This window comes from Chrysochloris asiatica, unplaced genomic scaffold, assembly GCF_000296735.1.
Source record: "Chrysochloris asiatica unplaced genomic scaffold, ChrAsi1.0 scaffold00062, whole genome shotgun sequence".
NCBI classification, from domain to species: Eukaryota; Metazoa; Chordata; class Mammalia; order Afrosoricida; family Chrysochloridae; genus Chrysochloris; species Chrysochloris asiatica.
Genome location: NW_006408580.1, coordinates 8012681 through 8022712, shown reverse-complemented (window position 1 = coordinate 8022712; position 10032 = coordinate 8012681).

Genomic DNA, 10032 nt, shown 5'->3' with positions numbered 1-10032 from the left:
TGGATAGCCTTCTAATAATACAAATAAGGTACATGTGGGGGTTGTTGTTGTTGTTGTGAAGAGCTGTCGAGTTGGTTCCAACCCATAGCGACCCTGTATAGGGTTTTAGAGGAGCAGCTGGTGAGCTTGAACCACTGATCTTGCAGTTCAAACGGCTTTGCAGTCTGGCGCGTTAACCCACAGCGCCACATAAGGGGTAGGAAACACTAATGAGGAAATTGGACAGTTTACCCATCCTGATCAGTTTAAAGGACAGCGAATTCCAGAGCAGAATTGGGACCTGGCTACCAAGAAGAAGATATAGGAGTGGAATATGTCCTTTGGACCCAGGATCTCTGCACTTAGAACCCGAAGACCAGAAATGGTAACAGAGGCACCAGAACAGGAAACTGGCAGGAGACAGTGAAAAGGGCTGGAAAGACTGGGTATCTTCTGGCAGGAGGTTTGCTGGCAAAGTAGAGTGCCTCTGGGCACTTGATGGAGCTAGACTTGCTGACCCAAGGAGCAAGAAACCAGAACACTGTCAGGCAGGAGGCTTGTTAAAGGAGTAGGGTGCCTCTGAGGATTTACTGGTGGAGCTAAAGAGCTATGAAATACTCGCCAGAGCAGTGTAGAGGCCAGCTGGCTCAAGAAGCCCAAGGGGCTGAGGGCCTGAAGGCCAAGAGTCCAAAGGCCAGAGAAAGGCCCACCTCTGGGCACAGCTGAACAGAGACTATCCTGGCTGAAGAATTGTATCCTGAGTTGTCCCTGAATTAATAACCTGTTACTTCCCTGGTGTAGCGTAGTGGTTTCAAATCGGGCTGCAAACCGCAAAGTCAGCAGTTCGAAACTACCAGCTTATCCGCAGGAGAAAGATGAGGCTTTCTGCTCCAGTAAATATTTACAGCCTCAGAAACCCTGTACAGGGTCGCTATGAGTCGGAACCGACTCTACGGCACATAACAACAACAACAGGAGGGACAGCTGGTGTCATAATTGGTAGAAAGACTGGAAGTGGAGGCATATCTGACCTCTTTCCTCTCATAGACATCAGCCATTGGTGGCTGATGTTAATAATGATTCTCCTTCCCCATTGTGAAACCATGTGATTTTTATAATGCCTCAGGAAAAAGTCAAGTCTTCATCCACCTTCATGTCAATTGACTGGAATTTAGTTTTACACCAAAATGGGGAAGTAGGAATTAACAATTCATTCAATTAAAAAGAAAAAGTTACAATTCATTCATTATTTCATGTCACAATACAGTCCTCTCACTGCATAATTCAAGATATAATTGTAATCTTCCTGGAATGCCATACACCCACACACTTAGGCATAAATACAGTAATTTGATAGTATAAAATATTAAATGTTAAATCAGTGTATGGATTAAGGAATATAACTCAGGTCTGAAACCTAAGTCTTTCCGGGGATTATTTTGGGAAATCAACCTTCATTTGTCAGATCTTGTGACAAATACTCAAGTGTGTGCTGGTATTTTTATATAATGATTTGCACCTGGTGGCAGCCAGGCTCTCAAAAGTCAAACAGCAGGTGGCCAGGAGGGTGTAAATTTGGTCAAGGGGAGTTTCTTATGTCAGTTCCATGTCTCTGTAGAAAACACTGGTAGATCTGGAATGTTCTACTTCCACTAGAGAGCACACTGTATTAGATCCTGCTTCCTGTAAGTATTCCCATCTGCTTTCACGTCTTTTGCCATTAAAGGAACTTTATATCTTCTAGAACAGTGTCTGTTGGTGTCTTTTCTGTCAATCATAACATTGTTCTGTTGTGACAACCAAGCAGGCAGCTTTAGGATTTTCTATGCCTTTTTCCCACCTTGCGGTGGTACGTATAAGGCATTAGGAACTGTAGAAATGAAACTTAATTTGGCTCCAGTCTTCCTGGAATTCTCTTCAGATTTTTTTCCCCCTCCTTTTGTCATTTGGGAACATCAGAGGGTTTCTGTGTAGACACGTTACTTCTTTAGATTTCGCCTTCATTTTATTTCTCTTTAGTCCAATTTCTTAGTGCATTATCAGAATTTCTAGACCCTCTCATCTCTCTTGAACTGTATTCTTAGAGAGCCCGACCATGAGATTATAACCATATTCGATATTGCTTTTAAAGAATATGCTCTAAAGTCTAGTGTACCTTTCTCTGTTGCCAACAATTCACATATAGAAATGTCAAGATCACTTTATCTCAAAGATCTTGTCATACCCATTTTAAGAAATCTGTTCTCAATGGTGGGAATGTAACCCAGAGTAAGATTTCAGGTTGATATTTTTCGCTACCTGCCAATATGACATTGTCAGTAAGAAAAATTAAAGAATCATACGTCTAGTAGAATGAGACTTTCCATAGATACAGATACCTTACCTTCACACCAAATATAAAAACTGTATTATGACAGTATGGCTGTACATTCTGTATATGAAGCATGGTGGCTCTGTAGGTTAAGCACTAAACTGCTAACCAAAAGCTTGGCTGTTTGAGCCCACCAGCTGCTCTGTGGGGAAAGATGAGGTTTTCTCCTCCCACAAAAATGTGCAGTCTCAGAAACCCTACAGGGTCGCTATGAATCAGAACCAACTTGACAGAACTTAGCAACAAGTCTATATATGAAAAGAATCCTGGTGATGCAAATGATTAAGTGCTTGGCTGCTAACTGAAAGGTTCAGACCCACTTGGGGCTCCATGGGAAAAAGATGTGATGATCTGTTTCCAAAAAGATTGCAGCCAAGAAAATTCTGGGGGGCAGTTATACTCTGTCCCATGGGGTTTTGTTATGAATTAGAATCGGCTTGATGGCATGTAACAACAACAGTGTATACATGAAGTCATTGTGGCTCCAATATTTTTAATTATATTTTTACCTTTTTATACTGGCATAATTTCAGATTTATTGGAAAGTTGCTGGAATAGTAGAATATCCATATATTCAGGTGCTGCAATTTGCTTTGGCTATGAAAAGCATGTTGAATAAAAGACATAATTAAGCCACAAAATGTTCCTAAGATATACAAACTATGACCCCTAATTACTGCAGATGAAAGCCCTTACTTCCCTTTACACAAACCCTTCATCACTCACACAATCAATCCTTGGCATCCTCTCCTATTACATCATAATGCTCATTTGAACATCTTTCTACCTCAATAGACACAGTCTTATGCACTGGAGAGTAGAAACTGTCTATTATTGATCTTTCAATAATAATGTTGTTGTTGTTAAGTGTAGTCAAGTCGGTTCCGACTCACAGTGACCTTATAAAGGGTTTCCAAGGAGCAGCTGGTGGGTATGAACTGCCAACCTTATGGTTAGCTGTCCAGTGCTGATTCTACAGCGCCACACTGGAATTACATTTCAGTAATAATAGCCTGCTATTATTCAATGCCCTGCACATTGTAAAAGTACTCAATGTGTGCAGAATATATTTTTCCCTTTTATGGAGTTGAGTTCCTTGCTATTTTTGTTGTTTTAGTATTGCTCTGCTTCTGAAACTGATGCTCTCTTTCATCCACAACTTCTCCCAGTAAATCCTTTGACATATAAAAGCCATTATTAAACTCATTGGTTCAGAACCGATGTGTATGGGACAAGCATTAAAAAAAAAAAAATCATTGGGTTAAAAAAAACACAAAGATGTTAATGGTGTTAAAGAAAGCCTCTAAAACATGACTTGACACAGGACAACAGTTACAAAAAGTGTCACAGGTGTATGAATAGGGTGGTATTTAAGTATTTAACTAAAAATTGAAGGTTTGAGGTATTTAACAGTGAACTTTTAACCTAGTTAATACAGCTCAGATTATGGAATAAATGCTAGTTAGGTTATACATGCAAATCTACACCAGGAGTGGGGAAGCTTTTTTCTGCCAAGGGCCATTTGGATATTTATAATATCATCTGAGTGCCATACAAAATTATCAACTTAAAAATTAGTCATCTGGTGTGGTGCCGTAGGATAATTGCAAGGTCTGCAGTTCAAACTCAACAGCTGCTTCTCAGAAACACTATACAGTGTCACTATGAATTGGAACCAACTCGATGGCACTTAACAACAACAAAAATGTGATGGCTCGAATGGCTTCTCTTTGGTGAGGCAAATGATGTTAGCTGGGATTGATGATGTTGCTACTTGCTACTACTTTTCCAGGTTTTCAGTCGGTCAGTCGGGAGCACAGCCGACTCTGCAATGGTAAGGGTGTTTTTTTTTTTGGCTCTTGGGCAATGTCATTTTTTCAATAATAATAATGTTAGAAACAGCAAGTTTAACACTAATAGAAATTTGAAGTGTAGAATTGGGGGGAGGGGAATAAAAAACAAGGATAGAAATCTATACCATCCAGGAACACAGAACTACAGTAGAGTCAAATTCTTGCCATTAAATGCTTCACTGGGCAACAGTGTGTAAAACTGTCAGGGAAAATAGCATAGAATCTAGGTGAAGAAATCATGTGCTAAAGTAGTGACTAGACCACTAAAAGGAAGGAGATATAGGTATCTACCCACTGTGTCCGTGGATATCACTTATAATCTTATCTTCTCATCTTTTGAAAAGCTTTTCTTAACATTTGAGGAAAATCTTGCTTCATGAGTCCTATCCCACTCACAGCCTCAAAATTAGACTTCAGTTTGAGTTGAGGTCCAAACTCAAATTCTTAGCCTCTTTTGCATTAAACACATAGTTGTGTATGTAACATGTTGTTGTTGTTGTGTGCCGTCGAGTCGGTTCCGACCCATAGCGACCCTGTACAGGGTTTCCAAGGGTGTAAATCCTTACGGGAGTATGTAACATAGGCTCCACAAATTAGACCTATCCATGAACAATTTCTATTCAGAAATAAGTAAACAAGGAAACAATCTTGGCATGGAGGTTCCCTTTGTGCCAGTGGAATCAATAGCATTTAATTTTCAAGTGGCAGTGGGTCCTGCTAGTAGTGTGCCTTGGGGTCGGTTCCGACTCATACAGCGATTCCGAGGCTGTAAATCTTCACATGAGCAGAAAGCCTCATCTTTCTCCCACGGAACAGCTGGGAGTTTGCAACTGCTGACCTTGAGTTTAGCAGCCCACTCAAAACCGCAACTCTCCCCAGAGCTCCTTGGCAGTATGTCCTAGTGTTACGAAATGGAGTTTCTGATGCAGAAGTAGTATTGCAGCTAGAAGTTGTTGTGGACGCAAGAACTAAAACAAAACAGTTGCTGTCAAATCTATACTGACTTCTGGTGACTCCGTAGGATGTTCAAGGCTGTGTGACCTTTGAGAAGATGTCCAGACCTTTTTTTTCCCAAAGTACCTTTGGTTAAGTTTGAATGATCAATTTAAGTAACTTTTAACCATGGTGCTGTAGGATAAACACTGGACACAAGGTCGGTTTGAACTACAATGTTAGCAGTTCAAACTCACCAGGCATTACTCAGAAACCCTATAAAGGGTAGCTGTGAGTCAGAACCAACTCGACAGCCCTTAACAACACCACCACCAAGGAAATCCTAGACATGGCTGCAGTAGAGTCAGATTCTTGGTTTGATGGGGGCAGCAAAGGTGATTTTTCCTCAGGCCAATTCTGGCATACGGTTTTGACCATTTCCTGAGAAATTAATTATTTCAGCTACCTTTAAGATAAGATGTTACAGTTCATCAAAACAGAATCTGTTGTTTCTAACTGTCTGACAGCACATTATAGATATTCTCTACATAGTACTTCTATGTAATAATAATCAACATCCAAATTTTAAATAATCAACAACCAAATTTTAAATCGTTACTAGGTAAGAAGAGAGACTACAGGCTTTCAGAAAAATAATACAGACTCAGTCAGAATGTTGTTGTTGTTGTTGTTGTCAGGTGCCATCGAGTCAGAACCGACTCATAGCGACCCCATGCACAGCAGAACGAAACAATGTCCGATCCTGGGTCAACCTCACTACCGCTGCCACACTTGAGTCCATCAATGATGCCGCCTGGCCAATCCATCTCGTTAGGGGTCTTCCTCTTTTTCTCTGACCCTCCACCTTACCCAGCATGACATCCCTCCCCAACGACTGTTCCCTCTGGACAATATGTCCAAAGTATGAAAGACGAAGCTTAGCCATCCTGGCCTCCAAGGAGCACTCTGGCTGCACTTCTTCCAAAACAGATCTATTGGTTCTTTTGGCAGTCCATGGCACTTTCAGTATTCTCCTCCAACACCATAACTCAAAGGCATCAATTCTTCTACGATCTTCCTTATTCACTGTCCAGCTTTCGCATCCATATGAGGTTATTGAAAATACCATGGCTTGGGTTAGGCGCACCTTAGTCCTCAAGCTGACATCTCTGCTCTTCAACACTTTAAAAAGTTCCTGTGCAGCAGATTTGCCCAGTGCAATACATAATCTGATCTCTTGACTGCTGCTTTCGCAAGTGTTGATAGTTGATCCAAGAAGAATGAAGTCCTTGACAACTTCAATCTTTTCTCCATTGATAAGAATGTTGTTTATTGGTCCAGTGGTGAGGATTCTTGTTTTCTTGACATTGAGATACAATCCATATCGAAGGCTGTGCTCTTTGATCTTCATAAGTAAATGTTTCAAGTCCTCTTCACTTTCAGCAAGCAAGGTTGTATCATCGGCATATCGCAGGTTATTAATGAGTCTTCCTCTCATCCTGATGCCACGTTTTTCTTCATAGAACCCAGCTTCTCGTATTATTTGCTCAGCATACATGTTGAACAAGTTATGGTGAAAGAACACAACCTTGTCGCACACCTTTCCCAATTTTAAAACATTCCGTGTTCACATGTTCTGTTCGAACAACTGCTTCTTGGTCTAGGTACAGATTTCTCAGAAGCACAATTAAGTGTTCTGGAATACTCATACTTCTCAGAATAAAGGCTCATATTTCATGGGACTCCTCCGCACTTACCTTACACCCACTTTTAATTCATATTTGACCCTTCATAGAAATTCTCCAAATCAACTATAGGAAACAAGATTAGAAGTGGATATTTTCTCTCAGGATGTCATGGACAGATAAAGGAGTGGTTTCACTCGACCATTTTAAATTATTACTTCCTGTTTCCATCAGACACCTTTATTTATTTCCCAAAATTTGATCTGGATGATAGGTGACACGCGGGTAGAAGAGATAGATTTAAAAACAGGCATTTTGAACTATCTTTTAGAAATGAATCCAAAGTGCCTTAAAAATACACATCCTTGGAATGCGTGGTTGTGGTTGTATGCTGTGGAGTTGGTTCTGAGTCACAGTGACCCTGCATAGAGTTACTGAAGCTGTAAATCTTTCTGGGAGCAGAAAGCCCTATTTTTTTTCCCCATGCAGTGACTGGTAGATTCAAAATGCTGACCTTGTGTAACCCACTATGCTATCTGGGTTCCTTAGAATAGGTGGTGGTTATTGTGAAGTGCCATCGAATCGGTTCCGACTCATAGGGACACTGTATAGAGTTTCTGAGGAACAGCTTGAACCTCCGACCTTGTGGTTCAAACCAGCCTTGCAGTCCAGCGCATTAGTCCGCAGCATCACACCATAGGTGTTATTGTGAAGTGCCGACGAGTCGATTCTGACCCATAGCGACCCTGTATAGGGTTTCCAAGGAGCAACCGGTGAGCTTGAACTGCCGATCTTGCAGTTCAAACAGCTTTACAGTCTGGCGCCTTAACCCACAGCATACCAGATGCAAATACCCATAGGTACCAGATGCAAATTCCTCTCTTTTCAAGACTTGGGCAGATTCCTGAAAACTCTGTATCAATTTTCAGTAGTATTTACTATCTAAGAGTTAAAATACGTTTTCCTGTTTCCATGTTTTTTAAAAATGAGAACATAAACAATAAAAGTCTGTGGAGAAATGGTGAAGAAGAAAGCAAAATTTGTTCTCTCTCTTTTTTTTTTTTTTTTCCAATACATCTTCTCATGCAGGAGTCTTTGTATGTGTGTGTAGGTGTGTGTGTGTTTATTAGATTTACTGAAGTGGCCATGTACCCACATGTTGTTGCTAAGTGCCATTTAGTCCACTCGGATTCACAGCAACCCTGTATGCCTAGGGTGGGGAACCCTTTTTCTGCCAAGGACTATTTGAATATTTATATCATTGGCCAGCTATACAAAATGATCAACTCAAACATTAGCCAGCTACATTTGGTCAAACATTTAATTAAGTCATGCCTAATGTGATGGCTGGAGTCCTGGTGTGGCATAGTGGGTTAATGTGCTGGATTGCAAGGTTGATTTGAACCATGAAGTTGGCAGTTCAAGCATACCAGCTGCTCATCAGAAACCTACATAGGGTTGCTATGGGTAGGGACTGATTTGACAACACTTAACAACAACAATGTGATGGCCGAGCTCCTGGTGTGTCACTGTAGGATCAGCACTGAACTGCAAACCACAAGGTCCACAGTTCAAACCCAATAGCTGCTCCTAGGAAACCCTGTACAGGATCGCTATGAGTCAGAACCGACTTGACAGCACTTAACAACGAGAACAACATGTTGCCTTGGCAGGGCCAGACCAAATGATTTTGAAGGCCTTATGAGGGCCAAACGTTCCCCACCCCAGCTGTAGAGTGTTTCCAAGAAGCAGCTGGTGGGTTTGAACCACCTTTGCAATGAACAATTTAGTGTTTACCATACAACACTACACCAGGACTCCATGGACCAGCACACTTTCTGTGAATTCCCCTGGCATCTTTCCTAATTATTTAAATATTCCATGCTAATAGGTTTACCCTTCAGAATTCTCAGGAAGAGTGGACCCTGGTCTTTTCTAAAAGCAAGAGAGAATCCCCTTTCCCCTGGAGTAGATTGCCTCTATTTGTTTTCATTAGTGTAAATGAAAACAAATGGAGTTCCTAGGTGCCTTACCCTACCTCCACAATTACTGCTACCTATGGTTTCAGTCTGCTGTGCATAGGGTGCCGGCTCGATGGCACCTAACAACAATTCCTGCTGTGGTGGTTATGTGCTTTGGGGTCGCTTCCGACTCTTAGCGACCCTGCATAGGGTTTCCGAGGCTGTAAATCTTTACGTAAGCAGAAAGCCTCTTCTTCCTCTCACAGAACCACTAGTAGTTTCAAGCTCTTAACCACTATGCTACCAGAGCTCCTTATTCCTGGAGTGGTAGTGGTTATGAATTGGGCTGCTAACCCCAATGTCAGCAGTTCAAAACTACCAGCCATTCCAGGGGAGAAAGACGAGGCTTTCTGCGCCTCTAAAGATTTACAGCCTCAGAAACCATATACAGGGTTGCTATGAGTCAGAACCAACTCCAAGGCACCACCACCACCAGTCCTGGTGTGTTGCTGTGGGTTAATGCTCCAGACTTCAAAGTCAGTTTGAACTGCAAGGTCATTGGTTCAAGCTCACCAACTGTCATCAGAAACTCTATACAGGATCTCTATAGGTTGGAACCTACTTGACGGCATTTAACAACAACAACAACAACAGACTTCTGAGTTCACGCGGAAACTCTGCCAAGAGAAAGGGCTCTCCCCTTTAGGGGATCTGGACACATTACTTTGAATTATTTCAAAAGAGGAGACTCTAAGCCACTCATAATGTAACATCAATACTAGCTTACTTTTACTCAGATAATAGTTTGCAGAAGAAAAGTCTCCTTAGAGCTCCCCTTTCTAGACTGCTTGTCTGCTCAGCCTGAAACTAACTAACTTTCACAGCACTGGATTCTGTTGCTGTCTTTGGAATTCTGCATAAACAAAAGATCTCATAAATAGCTGCAGTAATTGTTTGAATTTGTGTTTACAAAAGTCCCTTTCCTGTTTTGCAAACTCAGGCTCAGCTCTGCAATGTTGAAAAGCTTCTTTTCCCTAGCAGATGTTCTGACTCTCTAGCTGCGTTCTTGTCTACACTCATTTCTCTCACCCTGCTAGCCATTTCCACAGCACAAACTAGCCCGGGAATGCAATTATTTCTCTCTTTTGTAAAGCCCTCTCTACTAGTGACTTGATCACTGCTTCTCTCTACAAACCACTGCTTCTGAATCCTGTGATGTCCTCTGTATTGCAGTTATTTCTGCTTCCGTG